Below are 20,849 nucleotides of genomic sequence, written 5' to 3' on the forward strand. Positions count from 1 at the left end.
CAGGAAGCTGCAATTTTATGATGTATTTTGTAAATTCTTGGACATGGTACCAAGTCCCCCAATGACAATGGGTATATCACTGTTACATGCTTCATCCAAAATCGTGTAGTTTCGATGGCCAGGTTGCAATATTTCGTGATTTGTTTCCAGTTCCTTTTCTTCGTCTCTGGCATCTCCTGCACTGACTGCAGGAGACATGCATTGACATTGTGCTTTGAATGTGTTGGGATAGAATCAGGATATAAATGTGCTAAAGAAACAAATGTAATATAAGAAAAAACCATGCTGAGCTCTAAGAGAATAACTTAGTTGATAACTGGTATTTTCCTTCTTTCAGTTAAAAATCACTGACTATATTTTAGGGATATGCAGAAATGTAGTTGACACTTTAATTGGTATTTAATTCACAGTTCCTCAGTCAGTATGGAAAACAGAAAGTCCTTATCTTTCACTGTGGTTTTCTGAACCAAAAATAAAGATGAAAATATGAATAATCTTCAGAAAAATAACACTATGCTATTGGTGAAAATAGCTTCTCCAATTGGCTGTGTTTAACTATGATTGTATAGAATAAGAACAATGAATTATATGTATAGCTTAGGAGAAATGTCCACAAATCTTTGCATGGCTTTTCTTATAGACTCAACAACAACCCCCAAAACATTTAAGGTTAGACCCAAAATTTGACTGTACAGGAGAAATGTGAGAGAAAAGAAGAAACAGAATAAAATTAAAGTTGACCACTTTATCGGTCAGTGAAGAAGTATTTTGATAATATTTTAATGGACATATGAACATTCTTTAAAAACAACACTATATTGAACTCTCTGATGGGAAAGTTATCTTGGTCCTAGAGAAGAAATTCTAGATATAGCAAACGCTAAGAGAAAAGGGAAGTTTGTTTCTATTCCCTATCTTAAAAAATAATCATAAAATAATAATGATGATGATAGATAGTTCATGTGGCACAGTTGGAGCTACCATAGCTAGGCTGCAAAAATCTGAGATGACCACTAGATGGCAACAAAGAAGGCTTTCCTGTATGACGCTGATGCCACCTAGGGATCATCTAGATAATAACTACCTAAACTGAATCAGAAGGCTTAATTTCAAACTGAACTGTGGTAAGATTGCAGCGTTCAGGTGTTCTTAGTGGATTTCTCTAATGCATTTTTTAAAACCTGGCTTCTGTGGAAAGCCTGATGATCTATTAAATGGGTCTTTGGTTTGATACCACACGATCAAGGAAAAATGAATTTAAATTCAGACTGATATTAGTTAGAACCTGCTTCATATGTTATATAATAGTTTATATAATTATTCAGTGAGAGTCCATTTTTAAAGCACCGGAAGCTTCCGGTTAATTTAGGGAAAGTTATGAACAGTGGTAGTATTTGGATTGATTTGAGTGAACTGGGAGTGGCCATGCACGCATGCACAGAAAGCATGCACTCACATTTCGGTGCGCAGCGAACCAGTGGTAAAATTATGTGAAACTGACCTCTGGTTATGAAATTCTACTGTGATTTCATCCAAGAGAAGGCTATGTAGCATTTTGAACTCAAAAGCAAAAATGCGCTTCAGAATTTATGAGGTAGCCTGCATAGCATCTGCAGTTAAGGGCATGTATGGTGAAGGAACGACCAATAGACATTAAGAGGTCACAAAAGAAACTCCCTCCTTTCATCTTCCCACTAGAAAAGAACCATGGCATATTTTGGCACAGAACTGCTTGCCTGCAGCTCTTTAAAACAGCTGTATCTTTCCTGATGGGCCCCAAAGCAGGTTTTTGTATATGAAGACAAAATGATCTATATTCCTTTTTTAATGAACACTTGTGCTCTTCAATGGCAAAAGATGTAGCTGCAACTGTTGTTTTCCTATGACTTTGTCCTCTCCATTATTTTGCAGCCTCCCTGGCTATTACTGCTTCCTGATCTGAAAAAACTGCATGGGTGGCATGATAAATCCTACAGGAATCCTTTGGGTTTTAACTGAAGTGAGTGATGTCAGAAAGACAAGCAGATCATGAAGAGAGAGTTGCACAATCATAGAGAGAAACTCTCACATACATCGGACCTCTTGTAAATAAGGTAAGTGTGTGTGTGTGTGTGTGTGTGTGTGTGTTTGTTTGTGTGTCCAGTGAAATTTGATATTGGTTTCTCCTTTTATATTTTGCATGTCTCAATTGCTGAAGTTACATGATTGTTTGGAATTATGAAAGATATTCTGATTTCTCTTGTAAATCACGTAAATGTTTTAAATTTGAACAAAGATAACAGTCAGCTGTGGAAGAGTGAAGTAAACAGTTGTTCACCTAAGGATTTGATTTCTTCAAGGTAATCCTCTACTTACAGGCATTTGAAGTTATAACAACAGAGATGAAAGTGACTTATGACCAGTCCTTGCACTTATGACCAGGGTCACGTGATCAAAGTTCAGATGCTTGGCAACTGGCATGTATTTATGATGGCTGCAGTATCCTGAGGTCATATGATCTTCATTTGTGACCTTCCCAGCCAGCTTTCCGACAAGCAAAATCAATGAGGAAATGGATTTGCTTAATGACCGCAGGATTCCCTTAACTGCAGTGATTTCCTTGATAATAAAGTTTGATAATAAAGATTTAAAATCAGGCATGATTCATTTAACAACTGCTGCCTTAGCAATGGAGTCTCTAGTCCCCATTGTGGTTGTAAGTCAAGGACTATTGTAAACTTGTGGGTTACCTTCTCATATACTGCAATTTAATATGGCTGTAGATGTAACATTGCCCCCCCCCCCAAACAAGGTTTGGTTAGTTTAATCCCTTTTGGTTTCCGTAACATATGAATATAATTTATATAATATACAATGCAATCACATGTTTCTATGATTTTTTTAATATATGCATTGTTCTATTACATTTTTGGATTATTGTACACCACCTGCAGCCATTTTTGGTGAAATGGGCAACTCTATAAATCTAACAAACCAACAAATACGGGCAACTACATACATCTAATAAACCAGGATTTATATGGGCATATAAATCTGCTCTGACCAAGGCTTCCCAAGAGCAGTAAACAAACTCCTTGTCCTGGCAAGAAACCCTTTTATTAATTTACAGCGAATTCTGCTCATTCATAGCTGGCAAAGTCTTTCAAAGGAGGGTTTAGGGTGACCCACCTTTTCTGGCTTGAAGAACTGCCAATATCTGGAGAACTTGGCAAGGAGTCTCGGAGAGTCACTAACCAATTAGCGAGCTAATTGTCTACTGCAAACTCCACTCCCCTTTTGCTCCACTTTTATTTCCTCTGGGAGGGGCCATTAATCATCTGGCCTTACTCCCAAGTCAAGCCCTGCTCTTTAGTTGTTCCCTTCATCTGACAACTCTGTGCACGTGCACACTGGGAACAGGCTCCAGCTGTTCATCTGCCTCACTGATGTCTGACTCTGAAGGCAGCTGATAACTGGCATACGGTCCCCTCTCTGCCTCCGACACAGAGCCCTCCAGATTCTGGGACTGGCCCATGTTCCTCCCCAACCTCCTCACTGTCCGAATCTGCTGCCAGCTCCACTGGCCGCTGATGGACCACAACAAAATCTAACCAACCAACAAAGAGCTGTGGTGGCACAGTGGTTAGAATGCAGCATTGCAGACTAATTCACTGCTCACTCCAGGAGTTTGAATCTCACCAGGCTCAAGGTTGACTCAGCCTTCCAAGGTCGGTAATATGGGAACCCAGGTTGTTGTTGGCAATACGCTGACTCTTTAAACTGCTTAGAGACTGATGTAAAGCACTATGAAGTGGTACACAAGTCTAAGTGCTATCCCTATTGCTAAATACATACGTCGGGTTTGAGATACTAGGTAAGCAAGTAAGACAGTATAAGCAACTATGACTCCAGATTTAATTTTTATTTTAGACCATTCTTTTGTAGATTCTGCTCTAAATATGCTTCATGAAGCTGTGGCTTTCTGCCTTCTCTTGAAAACAGTGGCATATTTCTTTCTAGTTAGAGCAGAGGTGTCAAACTCAATTTCATTAGAGGCTGCATCAGGATTGGGTTTGACCTCGAGTGGGCATGGCCATGGTGGGCGTGGCCATGGTAGGCATGACCAACTCAGTCCTGCAGCCCTCTGCCAGCAAAAATGGAGCCTTTCCAAGGCCCTCCAGAGCTTCGTTTCCACTGGCAGAGGGCTGTGGAGGTAGTTGCAGCCAAAAACAGAGCTTGGGAGGGCTCTACGCAGCTGTCCCAAGCTCTGTTTATGCTGGCAGAGGCACTGTGGACTGGTCCATTGTTGTTTCCTGGGTGGCTCCATTAGTACCCCATGGGCCAAATCTGGCCTGCAGGCCTTGAGTTTGACACCCTAAGCTAGATCCGATAAGCTAGATCCGATCCGATAAGAACTCACAGGCTAGGCCTCCTCCGGGTGCTGTCGACCGGACAATGCCGGCTGGCGACCCCTCGGGGGAGAGCCTTTTCTGTAGCTGCTCTGGCTCTGTGGAACGATCTGCCGACAGAGATCCGGACCCTTCCCACTCTCGCGGCCTTCCAAAAAGCCACCAAAACCTGGCTGTTCCCGCAGGCCTGGGGCTGTTGATCTATGAATCAGGTCCAACCCCCAGCTAAGCTTGTTGTGTTTTTAAAACTGTTTTTCGTTTCTCCCCTATTTGTTATTTTATTTTATCTCGTATTTGTAAGCCGCCACAAGTCCTACGGGATTGGGCGGCATATAAGCTTATTAAATTACGAATTACGAATTAGATCAATAAGGCACAGTCACTATAAATATTGGGGTTTACTCCCAGTTGAATTTTGATAGTCACTTTTAATTGTTGCTAACAGTATTTAGCAACTTTAGTAGTATTTTTAATTACCTAAATAAAAACCAAAGAAAAAAGAATACAAAAACTAAATAAAAGAAAATTGGGAAAAGCAAAAAGCAAAAATAAGCCCATAAGATATATATTGATAGACAAACATATATCAATAAATTGATACTGTGATTCATTACAGTTAACCATAATTAGGACACAAGAGCTAATAATCCCAGAAGATTTTAAAGGCTACAAATGATTCCTAAATGTGCTTCTCCCGAACCTGCATGGAGTGTCTTTTGTTTGATAGACGTTGAGTTGCCCTTTGTTTTGTATCTTGAATAAGGAATAGAGGATTTCAGGCTGAATCTGGTGTTTCTTGGCAGATGTTGGACATTAATCATTGATGGGGAAACTAAAGTTTTCTTGCACCTCTAATTAAGTGGGAGTGTGTTATATAAGAACACAATAGTAGACTGTGTTCTTGCTTCAAACTTGGCTTATTTTGACAAGCTATGAAGTTTGGTACTTTTCAAACAATCATCAGAAATGCAGTTTAAGTAGTTATTTAATCATTTTCTAAATGAAAAAAAAAAGATATGTGAAGGAGAATTATCTTTAATGGAGATATATGCATGTATGGGAGAAGATGACAGTGTTTTGATCTTTCTGACTAGTATATGCCCTTTCCTTGCACCTGCATAAATCTAGAGTGCAACCCAAATTTAACAACTTTATGCTCCTGATTACAGTGGGAACACTTAACTTTGACTAGATTATGATCCCCTCTATACTATTCTCCCTTCCAAAATAATTACCAATTAAAACCATCTAAACTTCTTTTCTTGTAGTATTTTGTCAGGATGTATTTCAGGCATGTACTTCAATTTTTTATTGTAGTATTTTCTCAGGATGAATTTTCACACACTGGTGTAATATTATGAAGCTTGGGTAGGAATGGACCCCTGGTTTTGCAACTGTTTTGTTTTGTAGTTCCCTAGTCTTTTTACAGGTGTAAAATATTTTATATCAACTCACATGTACAGCTACCATAACAGGCAATACTTCCAAGGACAGTTTGTATGATCTATTCTCTTACAATCTAAAGCCCTATCCATATTCCAGAAGATTATACAATACACACACACAACACAACACACACACACACACAGTCTCTCTCTCTCTCTCTCTCTCTCTCTCTCTCTCTCTGTCTCTGTCTCTCTCTCTCTCTCACACACACACACCCACACACACCCACACCATAAACCATCTTGCTTCCCTAATCCTGCCCACCCCCCCACCCAAATCACTCAAATTTCCTTAATGGTGCCTCCTGTGTTACACATTTACTGCCTCCCTTCTTTTCTCATGGGTACATCTCGCTGTTTATTTTGATTTGTCACAAATACTAGGTGTTGTTTGAAAAGTGTTGAACTTAGCAGGCCCATACAGATAATGCGAGATGGGTCACTGGGTGTGATAAAGAGTAAGATAGGCTGGGAACTAACCTGAAACGTTTACCAAGCTCTCTGAGTCTCCTCATTTGCAGCCTATCAGTTAAGGACACTGTAAGTATATGATCTGGTTTGGTATTAAGATGGTGCTTTAAAAATAAACTCATATTCAGGGTCCAAACATTTTTTGATATGTTTTGTACTGAAGGCCAAACCAGGCTACTGATGAAAATCTCTATAAATGTCACTGTGATATAATATTGACATATTCGATGTCAACCAAGTATAAAACAATGGTGAGCCAGACAGTGGCCAAGGAGACTGAATCTTTTTCTTTGGGTACAATATCTCTGTCCTACGTAAATATAGATTCCTAGACAAGTCCCTGCACCTTTTCCAAGCCAGCAAGATACTTAAATCATTTTTGCTTCTGTTTAATTGTGTCCAATTCTCAGAGGAGTCCTAACTTTGGCAAGATTTAATGGTCTCCCGATAGCTGTTCTTGAGGGGAAACTGAGAATACCCCATTTGAATAAGGAAGAAGAATTTATTGAAGTTATTGAAACAGGGCATGCTTTGTTACATTGCCCTTAATACAAAGTTGCCCAATTAGAGCTAACAATTTCCCATCTAATCAGATTTCCAAGCAGCCCAGATTCATTCTGGTTACAGTAGTTGATGTCCCATCAATGTGATTTTATTTCTCTGAATAAAGTTTTGTTAAGCTTTGTTTACTCTTTGTAAAATGCATTGCACTTTCACCACATCAGTTTTTATAAATAGTCAGTTTTGTTTCAATTGTTATTTCCCATCTCATAATTTCTCCTTCCTCCCTCCTTTTTAATTGACCAATAACTATAATGAAGTTGATAGATAGGTTGAATTAGTGGACCTAGGGTCAAGGAATCAGGACATGGGATTGATCATAAGCTTCCAAGCTCTAAAGATTCCTTTGGGAAGAAACTTGGTTTGGTAGCTCAGCAGCCACTGTGGGAATTATAGGACAGAATTCTGCATTAAAGCTACATGTGAAAAGCTATATATAGCTTCACCAGGGGTTGTGACACAATACACACCTATTTCTCTGGCTTAGCTGATAAAGGAGGAGAGCCTGTGGCCTAGTGGCTAATATAACTGCCTAATATGTAATACAGCCCAGGTTCGAATCCCAGTAAGGGTATGGCTAGCTGATGAGAGCTAAATAGCTTGAAATAGATCTATACTAGTCTCCCTTTATTTATTTATCAGCACAATGCAACACAAATGTAACAAAGGCAACAGTAAAAATAATGGCTTTCTGTCTGGATGGTCTCTTGTGATGAACCGATAGACAGAGAAAGGAAGCAGTATGCTTCCTCCCATATTTGGGCATACCAGGGGTTGTGACACAATACACACATACACATACACACACACACACATGCTTTGGTTTACTTACTCAATATTTATTTATTTTCCAGTATTATTTGTTAATATTATTTTTTTATAAATAACTCAAGGTGGTGAACATATCTGGTACTCCTTCCTACTATCTTCCCCACAACAACCCTGTGGAGTGAGATGGGGGGAGAGAGAGGGGGGGGGAGAGTGAGTGAGTGAGTGAGTGAGTGAGAGAGAGAGAGAGAGAGAGAGAGTGAGAGAGAGACTGGCCCAGAGTTATCCAGCTGGTTTTAATATCTAGGGCAGACCTAGAATTCACACTCTCCTGGTTTTTAGCCCTTTGCCTTAATGACAAGACCAAACTGGCTCTCTATCATCCATCATCTTCATTATCTTTGATGTGTCAGCTTTCAACTGGCAAGGAACCTGCAAGTAGAAAGCTAGGACCTAGTCCTATAAGATACTACTTTATCACATGCTTCTGCAGAACTCTTTGAAATGGTTTGGATAGAGTTTTTTCTTTCTTTTAAGTACATGTCCTTGCGAAGATATTATTTTATTCCCGTGCCTTTTCTATTCCTTTTATTCTAGACAAAACATGTGATGCATATTTAAGAGCATCCCTAATTCAGATTCCAGCTCAGTTCAGACAAGCTAATATATCTCAGCTCCAGACATCTTGCTCAGTTTTTAATGCCAAGTTGACGTAAAAAATACCCACTCAGATCAGCTGTGCCAACTGCCATCCACTGGTCCGGATAAAGTCCCTAAAGTTCTTTCGTGCCCTTTAAATGCAAACAAAGTGTGCCTTAAAAATATTCCCAATTATCTTTATGAGATAGTAAGTCCAAAGTAGGGACATAGGGGCTCAGTGGCTAAGACACTGAGCTTGTCGATCAGAAAGGTCGGCAGTTCAGAGGTTTGAATCCCTAGCACCATGTAACGGAGTGAGCTCACATTACTTGTCCCAGCTTCTGCCAACCTAGCAGTTCAAAACCACTTCAAAATGCAAGTAGAAAAATAGGAACCACATTTGGTGGGAAGGTAACAGCGTTCCATGTGCCTTCGGCATTTAGTCATGCCGGTCACATGACCACAGAGACATCTTTGGACAGCGCTGGCTCTTCGGCTTTGAAATGGAGATGAGCACCACCCCCTAGAGTCGGGAATGACCAGAACGTATGTGCAAGGGGAACCTTTACCTTTAACTCCAAAGTCTGAATTTCTACTAAGACTTTACGTGCCCACTCCATGACCTCATATGATCTGTGTAGTCCTTACAACCTTAATAAAGATGGGATGGTCTGTTTTAATTTCCAGGTTAGTGAGGTAAAATTTTAGCAGTTCTCAAGATTAGAGAAATTTACATCCAATAGTCCTAATTCTGCCCATATGTTCTTGTGAATCAGCCCTATGGATTCAAGAAAAACCTCTGAATAAAAAAATATATCAAGGATTACCTTATTAAACAACATAGGCGAAATGCTTAAAGGAACCACTGTATGCATGCTGAGCTAAATCATCTACCTTTATTGCAAAGCACTGTGAACAACCATAAGGTATTTTTTACAGGTTGGGCTAGACTCTGAAGTCAAGAAAGAACAGAATAATACAATCTGCTTCCCACTGTGTCCCCAGTCCAGCTATTACAATAGTTGTAAAGCAGACATTTTTTGTTCTTCTGAAGCAAATGTGTTCTTTTTCATTTGCATGAAAATGTATGTCAAGTTTGCACAGATAAACATTCCATGTCATCCAACCTTGTCAACCAATCAGTGCATTGCCAAACAGCAATTTGTTTGAGAAAGAGTAATTAGAAATACGAGCCAATCTGCTGAAGGATCAAAATGCTTATGAACAAAACATTCACTGGCCTTCTGGTTTGTAACTCTTTGAGCAGAGCAATTGTATAAATTAGTGTACCACAAGCAAGATATAAATCAGTCCTCTTTATGAAACTTGCCTGCGTGCTGATTTAAAGGGAAACGGAAAATCATTCTTAGGTTAAATATACAAAGGGAATCTGATCAAGCACTCAATTTGAATTTCAGGTTCAGGTTAGGGTAGAAAAAAAATTCAGACTAAAATCCCATGTTTTCTGGGCACTATCATGGTGATGATTTGTTCATCTTGTGGTGTTGCATGAATTCATTTATGAAATATGGCAAATTAGCAAACTATTTATTAAGATGATAAGTGGGACGTGTGTAGCAAGATGACGTGTATATTGCAAATGGCTAATGAGGATTGTGTGGCATGTGAGATGGGGACACAAAGTAGTGTTTTATCTCCCACAAGAAAGAATAATAAAAAAACCCCACTTCTTGGCAAGGGAGGGGGAAGCAAAGAAGAGGGTGGAGACAGGAAAGGAGCAATTATCTAAATGTGTTCTTTCAGTTTGATCCTTGCAGTCTTTGGAACTTAAAACCTTCTGATCCTGTGTTCCATATTCACACCACCATGGAATATAATGCCATGGCAATATCCACCGTCTAATTTTTCAGACTTTTCTTCTGCCAAAGAGACTTCTGTTCTCCTCAAAAGAATGTCATCAGATACATGTCAAGTATTCCATTTGATGTCTAGTTGAACTCCCTTTTATTGAGGCAGGTGACAAAGAGTGTGCTACCACTGCTGATGGCATTTTCTGTTTTCCTGTCTTCCCATCATCCTATCCAATCTCTGTTCAGTTAAACTTGTGCTTTATTCTGGTTGCCTGTAAAACAAACAGCAAATAAACAATAAAATACATTCTTGAGGGAGAAAAATCAAATACAATCAATGAGATCACAACAATTAAATATGGCGTAAACTATAAGATGTTCCAGGGACGTGGTGGCTCAGTGGCTAAGACGCTGTGCTTGTCGATCAGAAAGGTCAGCAGTTCGGCGGTTCGAATCCCTAGTGCCATGTAATGGAGTGACCTCCCGTTACTTGTCCCAGCTTCTGCCAATCTAGCAGTTCTAAAGCATGTAAAAGTGCAAGTAGAAAAATAAGAACTATCTTTGGTGGGAAGGTAACAGCGTTCCGTGTGCCTTCGGCATTTATTCATGCTGGCCACATGACAATGGGGATGTCTTCGGACAGCTCTGGCTCTTCGGCTTTGAAACGGAGATGAGAACTGCCCCCTGAGTCGGGAACAACTAGCACATATGTGCGAGGGGAACCTTTACCTTTACCTATAAGGTGTCCCATGACTCTTCCGTGTTTTAGCTGTAAAAGATGAGCCTACATTACATGGAAAGGCAAGAGAAGCAAAGCAGAAAGGCCACGTCCCTCTTAGAAGGAAATCTGCATTGCCTCATGAAACAGCTCCTAAAGAAAACTCTCAAATTGTCACCAAAGGGAAGCATCTCCTTTCAAACATCTACACAGCTCTAAAAGCTTTCGAGTAAGACGCATCTTTAAATTGTGCCATAAGCCACTTGGGATTACTAAGATACGTATCTGAATTTACTCTAGCCTCTTGACTTCAGTTAAAATATTCTCCGCCAAGCATAAGGACCGTTCTGAGGGCTATTAAGTTATGGCACATTAACATTAACATCGTTTTGGGTTATTAGCAACTGAGCAATTCACCATTTAAAATTTGCCTGGATGACAAACATGTCATGGAAGGTCTTGGGAGCAACAGTGTTTTGCCTTTTTAACGATGGGTTACATCATTTTGAAATGGACGAGTTTGAACTTTTCGACTCATTTGGCACATTTGCTCAATGGCCTTTACAAAATGTGTGACAAGGAATGACATAATGACATGCTGGGGCCATTTTGATTAAATCAATCTTATTTTGATAACTTTCAATGCAGATGAATGTTAATTTTATTTAGGACACATATCCATTTGGTGAGGCAACAGCATAATTTACAGTGGATGGGGAAATTCTAAGCCTATAGAATCTCCCCCCCCCACCCCAGAATCCAAAGTGAGTGTTAATTATGAGGACTATGCAGAACTTTAAACTGATGTGTTGCTGTCAGCCATGTCAGCAATGCTAGACAGGATGGATGGATGGATGAACTACCGTATTTTTCAGAGTATAAGATGTAGCAAGATTTTGAAGAGGCAAATAAAAAAAGAGGGTTTGCACTCTGCAGATTTCCAAAAAAGGCCCATTTTTCATGAATACGGGCCCTTTTATTTTAAAAAAAGGGCATGCATAGCCTTTAGGAGGCTTGTAGAGTGGTTCTGGGGGCTGGGAGGGGGCAGAAATGAGCAAAAAACGGCCTGTTTCTCACTCATTTTTGCCCTCCCCAGCCCTAGGGGCACTCTGGAAGCCTCCTAAAGGCTATGCATGGCCATTTTTGCAAAAGGGGCGGGGTTTTAGGAGGCCAAAAATGCTGTATTCAGTGTATAAGACGCACCTAGATTTTCGCCCTCTTTTTTTAGGGAAAAAGTGTGTCTTATACGCCGAAAAATACGGTAATTCTGCTTTACTTTTCTTACAGGGACGTGCAGTCAGGGGAGGCAGGGGAGGCGGGGCCTCACCAGTGTCATGAGGAAAAGAAAAGAATTTTTAAAATAATTAAAAAGGCTAAGGTAGTTGCTGCCAGACTCCAGAGTCACAGTAGGGGGAGGCGAGATAACTATGGGCCTCCTTTGCATAAGGAATTTTTCACCTTTTAACCCTTGCTCAGAGTTAAGCAAGGGTTAAAAGGTGAAAAATTCCTTATGCAAAGGAGGCACGTGATTCTCCCGCCTCCTGATCTGGGAGCAGCAAATCATACCTTGCCTAAATAAGTTGCTTTTTTATTTAATTTTTTACATTTTCATCATGACGGGCGGACAAGAGGAGAGTTGAAATCCACAGCTGGAAAAGGTATGTGGATCGGACGGAGGTAGGGGGGGATTCAAAATTATTGTAATTTAATTTGTAATTTTTTATTGTGAGGAATTTGTGTGTGTGTGTGTGTCTTTCTTCACAGCGGTGGGGTCGGAGGAGGGGGGGCGAGGTGGTGGAGCGCGACAGCGGCAGGGACGTTCTCGCTGCTGTGTCCAACAGGCCAGGCATCTTGTGTTTATGTCTGCCATAAACGCGAGATGCCTGGCCTGTTGGACACAGCGGTGGCAGGGGAAGGAATGGGCTGGGTGGGCTGGCTGGCTGGGGAGGGGGGAATCATGGCTGCTCAGGCCCTGGTGGCAGGGCTTTAAAGTGGTGGCAGGGCCCCAGTGGCAGGGCTTTAAAGTCCTGGTGCTGTCCTCCATAGAGCGGGACTGGGTCACGGCGGCAGGGCTTTAAAGTAGCGGCAGGCCCCCGGCAGCAGGGCTTTAAAATCCCGGTGCCGTCCGCCATAGTGCAGGACTTTAAAGCCCTGCCACCAGGGCCCTGCCGCCACTTTAAAGCCCTGCCGCCACCGGGCTTCAGCTTGCCTCACCGGCCATGAAGCTCACCGCATGTCACTGTTTTCTTACAAGTTTCATTAACAGAATGTTGCAAATCTAAAAGAACCTTTGTCCCCTGTTAGTCTTACAGTCCAGGAAACTGAGACTGTTTCTGAGACATTTGTCATGCCCACCTTACTACTATGGCTCAGCTGTCTCTTACCTGGCTATTCTCCCGACTGTGGCTCTTCCCTTGTGTCCCAAGATCATGCTGGCCTACAGTTATGGTTATATTCAAGTGAAGTGGCTTCTGTGGGAGTGACCTGTAAAATTATGTTGTGCCTCTGATTCATCCAGCAGAACAGAAGGGTCACTTACTTAGCTAGATGACGTCCAGAGGTTACTGTTCAAGGCATATAGATCTTGTCTCAGTTCATGATTGGGTTCAAGAGCTACATTCCTATGGACCCCTTCAAAGTGGAGCGGTGCCCATCAGAAAGCAAATAATCTGAGATTGCTATATCTCAAGGTGTTGCTGTGGTGGGTATCAAAAAGTCAAGAGGGTTACCATAGACATAACTACCCTTTTGACTTTTTAAAGCTCTCCCACCGCAGGTGACCATGAAATATGGTTTGGCAGATGGTGATGAGACATCCGTTTATTATTCATAGGAGCCATGGTGGAGCAGTGGCTAGAATGCAATATTGCAGGCTACTTAAGCTCACTGCCAGGAGTTCGATCCCCACTGGCTCAAGGTTGACTCATCCTTTTGAGATCAGTAAAATAAGGACACAGATTGTTGGAGACAATATGCTGCATAGAGAGGGCTGTAAAACACTGAAATGATAAGTGCTATTGCCATTCAAACTTCTGAAACTTCTGATTACATGTTCAAATGGACATGGTGTTCGTATCCAAATGCAGATATTCAGGACATGACCACAGAGACGTCTTCGGACAGTGTTGGCTCTTTGGTTCTGAAATGGAAATGAACACTAGATTTGGGAACTCTAGAGTCCCTAGAGTTGGGAACGACTAGCACAGTGATGGCTAACCTTTTTTTCTAAAGGTTAGCCCACCCACCTGTCCATGTGCGAGCAACCCCCACCACCACCTGCACATGCACAAGCGACCCCTCCCCCACTGCACATGCATGAGCAACCCGTGGAGGGGAACTTTCACCCTCCCCAGGCTCAGGAGGCTTTCTTGAAGACTGGGGAGGGCGAAAACGGCCTTCCATGGACTTCAGGTTGGGGAGGTCGTTTTCACCCTCCCTAGCCTTCAGGAAAGCCTCCTGAGCCTGGGGAGGGTGAAAAAGGGCCCGGACTGTGGGGGCAAGTTGCTGACTCAATTTGCTAAAAAAAATTGTAAACCGCTTAGAGAGGGCTGAAAGCCCTATGAAGCGGTATATAAGTCTAATAAATAAATAAATAAATAAATAAATAAATAAATAAATAAATAAATAAATAAATAAATAAATAAATAAATAAATAAATAAATACGGGCCCAACGGGCCAACTGGAGGTTTGTAACCTCCGGTTGGGCTGTTGGGCCCGTTTTTCACCCTCTCTAGGCTCCGGAGGCTTTCTTGAAGCCTGGTGAGGGTGAAAACATTTTTGGAAGCCCAAAAATCAGCTGGCTGACAAATGCATGCATGCCAGAGCTGAAGGCTGCTATCCTGGCGAATATGGTTCCATAGGTTCGCCATCACATATGTGCGAGGGGAACCTTTGCCGTTAAATTTCTCTATCTACACATTTGAGGGACAATTTTGAAAAGCTATACTCTATGGTAGACAGTTAGACTGTGGAAACAAGTAGGCAGTCTGGCAACCTTGTGTGTTGTGATCCTCCTTCTCATCTGTAATGAGGAGTCAGAGACTGAAGACCTACTACTATACTTCTTGAATGACATTCAGGTCATAAGACACTGCATGCTCATTCAGAATAAGAGGGCTTAATTGTTTGCTCTCAAAGTGACGAGAGACCACATAAAGGTAGTTTTGTACTCCCATCATTACTGTTAATATGAAGCATGTCACATCGCTCTTGTTTGAAGTAGGTTTTTAGAAGCATAATCCATAGAGGGATTACCTTGGAAACACACTCTGAATTTCCAGAGGTGATTGGACAGGTCACTACACATTCAGAAAAAAAGGAGGCAGGAGGGACAAAGTGAGGCTGCATGGCCCTCTTGCATAGTTTTCCAATGCATGGGGATGAGTCTTTTCAAACAGATTTATTTCTTTTAAAGGATTTTATACAGCATAATAGGGATGCAGTGGCTCAGTGGCTAAGACACTGAGCTTGTCCATCAGGAAGGTTGGCAGTTCCGTTGTTTGAATCCCTAGCACCATGTAATGGAGTGAGCTTCCATTACTTGTCCTGGCTTCTGCCAACCTAGCAGTTCTTAAGCACATAAAAATGCAAGTAAAAAAATAGGAACCACATTTGGTGGGAAGGTAACAGCGTTCTGTGTACCTTCGGCGTTTAGTCCTGCTGGTCACATGACCATGGAGATGTCTTCGGACAGCACTGGCTCTTTGGCTTTCAAATGGAGATGAGCACCGCCCCCTAGAGTCGGGAATAACTAGTACATACATACAAGGGAAACCTTTACCTTTACCTATACAGCATAATACTTAGGGCTCCAAATACAGGCTTGCAGCCCTAATCTGGTTATTCAACAGAAGAATAAGGAAGAAACTAGGATGATGCTGACCTGCATAATGAACTTATTATGCTTGAATCCAAAATAAATGCTTATGTAAAATAGCAGTTTTTCCCCCCTATCTTTGCCAATGAGCAGGCAATTTCTACAATAGACATATTGAGACACAAAGAGTGAAAACATACAAAAGGGTTTCTCCAGTGCAGAATTTTGTTTACCACACATTCAAACCTGAGCAGTTCATAAATTAAGGATCTGAAACCAGAAAGGCTGGGAAAAGTCAAGAAGGCAATCAGTGCCATGAAATCCAAACTCCACAGCTTTGAGCATAAGTGGAATGTTGAGGTACGTAGGGGAAAAAAGGTCTGGGGGGACTTCCATCAAATAGTTGCATCTGGCTGGTTGACGTTGATATCCTTGTAGATGTTGCAGTCAAAACCTGTGTAACTGGTCTACCTGCAGGTATAGTAAATATACACAAATCACCCCAAATGCTATTTGCACCATTAATTTGATTCAGATTACTGAATCAATTTGAACTGAATGATTTGAAACATGAAATGAAATCACTCAGATTGAAATTATCAATCTGGAAAAAAAAGGTGCTGTTTGTACATTGTCAAATGAACATTGAATTAAACCTAGGCTGTCTAATTTAACATTTCAAATTGATGCACCCTTTTGATTAGAATTACAGTAGGAGATTTGATATAAAGGAATGATTTGTGAAATTACTTTCAAATAGTCACTTCAAATTTAATCTTGGCAAAGGCATGACAAGGCATCACAAAATCCCTCTGCCCTCTTTCCCCTTCTTTATCATTTTAACAGCAAAGTCCAAAGTTAGACAAGAAACCTGAAGTCTGGAAATGAGTCTACCCAAACATGCCTGCTATGGTGGAATGCAGGGTGGGTTCCTGCCAGTTCTAACCTCTTCTATTGAAGAGGTTCCACAAATCTACAGTGCCGTTTAGAACCGGTTCCAGCTCCCTCCCCCCGCCCATCCCTACCATACTTGCCCCATCTGCTGCTCACTGATTAGCTGGCTCATCAATCGCCCCGCCCACCTCTAAGAGTCCTATCTAAACCTTAATGTTTTAAAGCTGTCAAGTTTGAACATCCCTGGGAGGTTTTTTTCTAAAGGTTAGGGGTGCGAAGGTCTTGTAACTTGACAGCTTTAAGACTTGTGTGCTTCAAATGCCAGAGTTTCTGAGCCAACATTTTGGTTGCTAAGCAAGAGCATTGTTAAGTGAGTTACACCACATTTTACAAGTTGGCCACGCCCACCCAGTCACATGACTGCCAAACCACTCCCACTTGATCACATGGCTGGCAAGCCACTCCCACCTGGTCACATGGCTGGCAAGCCATTCCCACAAAGCAGGCCACACCTACAGAAGAGGTTCTAAAAAAATTTGAAACCCACCACTGGTGGAATGGGACAATTTACCATAGCCAACTCACCATGGCCAACTTGCCGTGGGACAATTCAGCAATTGAATTTAATTATTTAAAATAATCTAAAAAATATTTTAATTTTTGTCATTCACATTTTAAAAGTTTGTAGAGATTCTCAGCCACCCAGGTCATGGTTGTCCCAAAGGTGCTTTTTCAGGAAGCAGCTGAAACTTTCTTGTTTTTACTTTGAAGACATTTCGCTTCTCATCCAAGAAATTTCTTCAGCTCTGACTGGATGGAGGGGAATGGAAGGATTTATATTCCTTGCAGACAGCTGGTCACTTGTATCCTTTTTGAAGTGCTTCAATGACCCTCTAAAACAGTGTTTCTCAACCTTGGTGACTTTAAGTCCTGTGGACTTCAACTCCCAGAATCCCCCAGCCAGCATAGCAAGGTTGAGAAACACTGCTCTAAAAGGATGCAGATTGCCAACTGTCTGCAAGGAATATAAATCCTTCCATTCGCCTCCATCCAGCCAGAGCTGAAGAAGAGAAATGTTTTAAAGAAAAAAAAAACAAGAAAGTCCAATTGCCTCTTGAAAAATCACCTTTGGGACATTTACATTTTACTTTATCCCTCTTTTTGCATCCTTTCTTTAATGGTTTATTCTACCTTTTCTTTGGTATTAGCATAACTATATCCTACAGCAAGTTACTCAGGGTGAGGTGATTGTAGCATGTTATCCCATGGCAAGGTGGCCATGGTGAGTTGTAATAGATGCTCCAATGGTGGCATCAGGTTTCTTGATTTGACTCAATTCTGTTTTAACAATTTGATTTATAAACAAACAAACAAACAAACAAACAAAGCATACCTCAAACCAAAACAGAAGCCTAACCTTATTTACATATAGGTTATTCTTTGATTAAGGTTTTTTTTTTTATTTTTTAAAAAAACCCAAGTAGATTGTTATAACTCAATCAGTTTTTTCTAAGAGTGCTTGGAAAGAACCCAAAGAAGTGGTAGCAAATAGGATTCTCACTTTCTTGCCTTTGCTCTAATGATTGCTTTTGCTGGCCCATCATCGCAACCATTTTGCGAATCTCTGGCCTTCCCTTAAAATTACAAACACTCCCCTCCCCCTGATTGTAAACAGAGTCTACTGACAGAGACAATGGAAAATAATATCCTGTTGAGAATGAAAGTGTCAAATTTCTTCAGTGAAATCTGACCTGCCTTGATGTCCCACATTCTGTAGACAAGGAATGAAGCAAAAATAATCTTTCAGTGGCGTAAAGGAATAATAGCAACCAGAAGCTTACATAGCAACCATTCTTGTTTATTAACAATTAAATCCAAATAATGAGATGATCCTAGAGTACAAAGACAGTTCTTTCTGTTGTTTTGTCTTTCATTTGCTGAATTTAGCAGGAAGCAACAGCCCAAGAATCTCATCTGTTCTTGTGCAGCAACGTCATACTTTTCATCTGATCATGCTGTTGAAAATCTTTCCAACCTGGGCGTCTTCAGAATGTGTTGACCTCACCTCCCAGCATTTTCAACAATGGACATGTTGGCTGCAGCTGAATTTTTTACACCTGGATGGAGTTCAAGTTGAGGAAAGGATGTTACATTGCAGTGAACTGATTTTGTAGTATTTTCACCACACACAAATGTATGTGCGCGCAAACACACACAGGCAAACAGATCATCTTCCTATTAGTTTTCACATATAATTTTCACACAACCAAGTAATTTTCTGACAAGTTAATTTTCAAAAACTAGTTTGGGTAGACCAAGCTTCCTGGTTTCTGCTGTAGCCTGCCACACTCTCTTGGAAAACTGACATTTTATATATATATATATTTAGTTTCTATAATTGCTTTTCAGATAGAGAATCAAAGTACCTCAACCTTTGCTTTGCAAAACTCCCCTGCTTTTTGAATTCTAAAAAATTACAATTAAAAAACAAATCCCTGTTATTTGTGACAAGCAACCTAATCTTGGTGCACTTATGTCAAAATTAATTGTGGGTTTCACTCAGGAGATGTCAAATATTTTATACCATTCTTGTTTTGTTAATTCAAGCAAGAAGGAATTTGGATATACTGAAGAGTATAATATGCATTCTAATTATCAATGTACATAATGTTTGACTCATCCCTTCATTTGTCTGATTAGCCCAAAAGGCAGCAAATAGTCTTATAACTTCTTGTCCTACAAACTAATTGCTAATTAATAAGTAAAATAATATAGTAATATAGCTAGAGCCGAGGTGGCACAGTGGTTAAATGCAGCACTCCAGGCTACTTCAGCTGACTGCAGTTCTGCAGTTCGGCTGTTCGGCTGTTCAAATCTCACCGGCTCAGGGTTGACTCAGCCTTCCATCCTTCTGAGGTGGGTAAAATGAGGACCCGGATTGTTGTTGGGGGCAATATGCTGACTCTGTAAACCGCTTAGAGAGGGCTGAAAGCCCTATGAAGCGGTATATAAGTCTAACTGCTATTGCTATTGCTAGCTCATCCCGGAGCTAACATCTTCCAAGGGGAGTGTAATAAAAACAAAACCTCCAAAGAAATGTCCAATCCACGCAGTGACCAGGAGGACAACATGGGGGCTGCAGCATCCTCATGTCCCTTGGAGCACATGGCGGAACTGGATTTGGAGGAAAGATCCATTCGCCCTAGGTGATCATTGGGAGTCGGGCAGAGATATGATCCTGAGGAAATTCCTGCTGGAGTTACCACCAGCCAACATTGGCGACCTGCAGCTGCCTGGCAGGAAGCCGAAGAAGAGGATCTCATGATGTACCATGCTATAAAATTCTTCCAAGAGGCATGGGAGAAACGTCAATTCTATGAGAGCCGGGCTGAAAGGAAAGCTGATTTTCCTGATCAGGAAGAGAGACATATGGAGGACCTGTCTGACCCTGGGAGGGATGGGGCAGGGGCAATTAGTGGAGCTGATCAGGATGGAGAGCCCCAGCAGCAGCTGCAGCAGCCGCACGATCCCCTCCAAGGGGGAGAGCCCTCCCGCAGATGCCGAATGGCAAAAGTTCTTCCTCTTGGCGTGAAATTCGGAGGTGACCCCAAAGAACTAGGATTTTTCATGATCCAGGCCTGGAATTTCATGCAACAGTTTGGAGAAGATTTCCCCTATGAGGAAGCCAAGGTGAGAGCTGTGACTATGGCATTGGCGGCAGCTTGGATGGTCACCTTGCATAATGATGACTGCTGAGGAATTACAATGTGTTTATGGCCGCCCTGAGGAAGTGCTTTGAGCATAAGGCGAGAACCAAAATGAAAACTCTTACTCTGGGAAGAAGTCCAGTGGCTGAATACATTCAAGAGTTTCGTGAGCTGTTGGTGCATATGCGAGGTTGGTCTGAGGAGGCTTTAATGGACTGTTTTATGGATGGCTTGAACCAAGATATATACCAGAACTGTGTTAACAGAGGGGCGCCATACAACCTGCAAAGCTGGTATGAGTTGGCAGCAGATGTGGAGATTGACCTAGCCAAGAATAAATACTGGGGAGACAGTGAGAAATGTAAAAATCCCCCTCCAACCCCCCCAGGAGAGCTCCAAAAGGAGATAAGGGTTGGTCCGCAAGCAAGCCCCGGTCGACTGCTTGTTTCCGTGGGAAGGAGGGGCAACGAGCAGCGAGCTGCTACTCAAAAATTGGCCTAAAACCCACTGCTGCTGGAGAGAAAAAGCCAGACAAACAACCGGGGAAACGAAATGACACCGCCATGAAAGGGGTGGAACCTGTTGAAGATTTCCCTCCCAACCAAGGGGAAAAAGAACCCTCCTTTCTTT

The 20,849-nt window shown here is 41.5% G+C and overlaps 1 protein-coding gene across 2 annotated transcripts in view; it reads left to right on the forward strand.

Annotated features, from left to right (window-relative positions):
• The window catches only part of ISL1 (ISL LIM homeobox 1), an 80,769-nt gene that overhangs the window by 53,070 nt on the left and 6,850 nt on the right, over window positions 1-20,849 (forward strand). The window contains exons 6-7 of one of the 2 annotated variants that reach the window (XR_015696654.1): window positions 1,912-2,093; window positions 2,358-2,604. The gene's annotated coding sequence lies outside the window, so the exon portion shown is untranslated. Of the gene's footprint in view, window positions 1-1,911; window positions 2,094-2,357; window positions 2,605-20,849 lie in introns of those variants that run through there. The other variant, XR_015696655.1, reaches the window with a different exon arrangement.

This window comes from Thamnophis sirtalis, unplaced genomic scaffold (assembly GCF_051295495.1).
Source record: "Thamnophis sirtalis isolate CommonGarterSnake01/CBP01778 unplaced genomic scaffold, rThaSir2_p1.2 scaffold_5, whole genome shotgun sequence".
In the NCBI taxonomy this organism is placed as follows: Eukaryota; Metazoa; Chordata; class Lepidosauria; order Squamata; family Natricidae; genus Thamnophis; species Thamnophis sirtalis.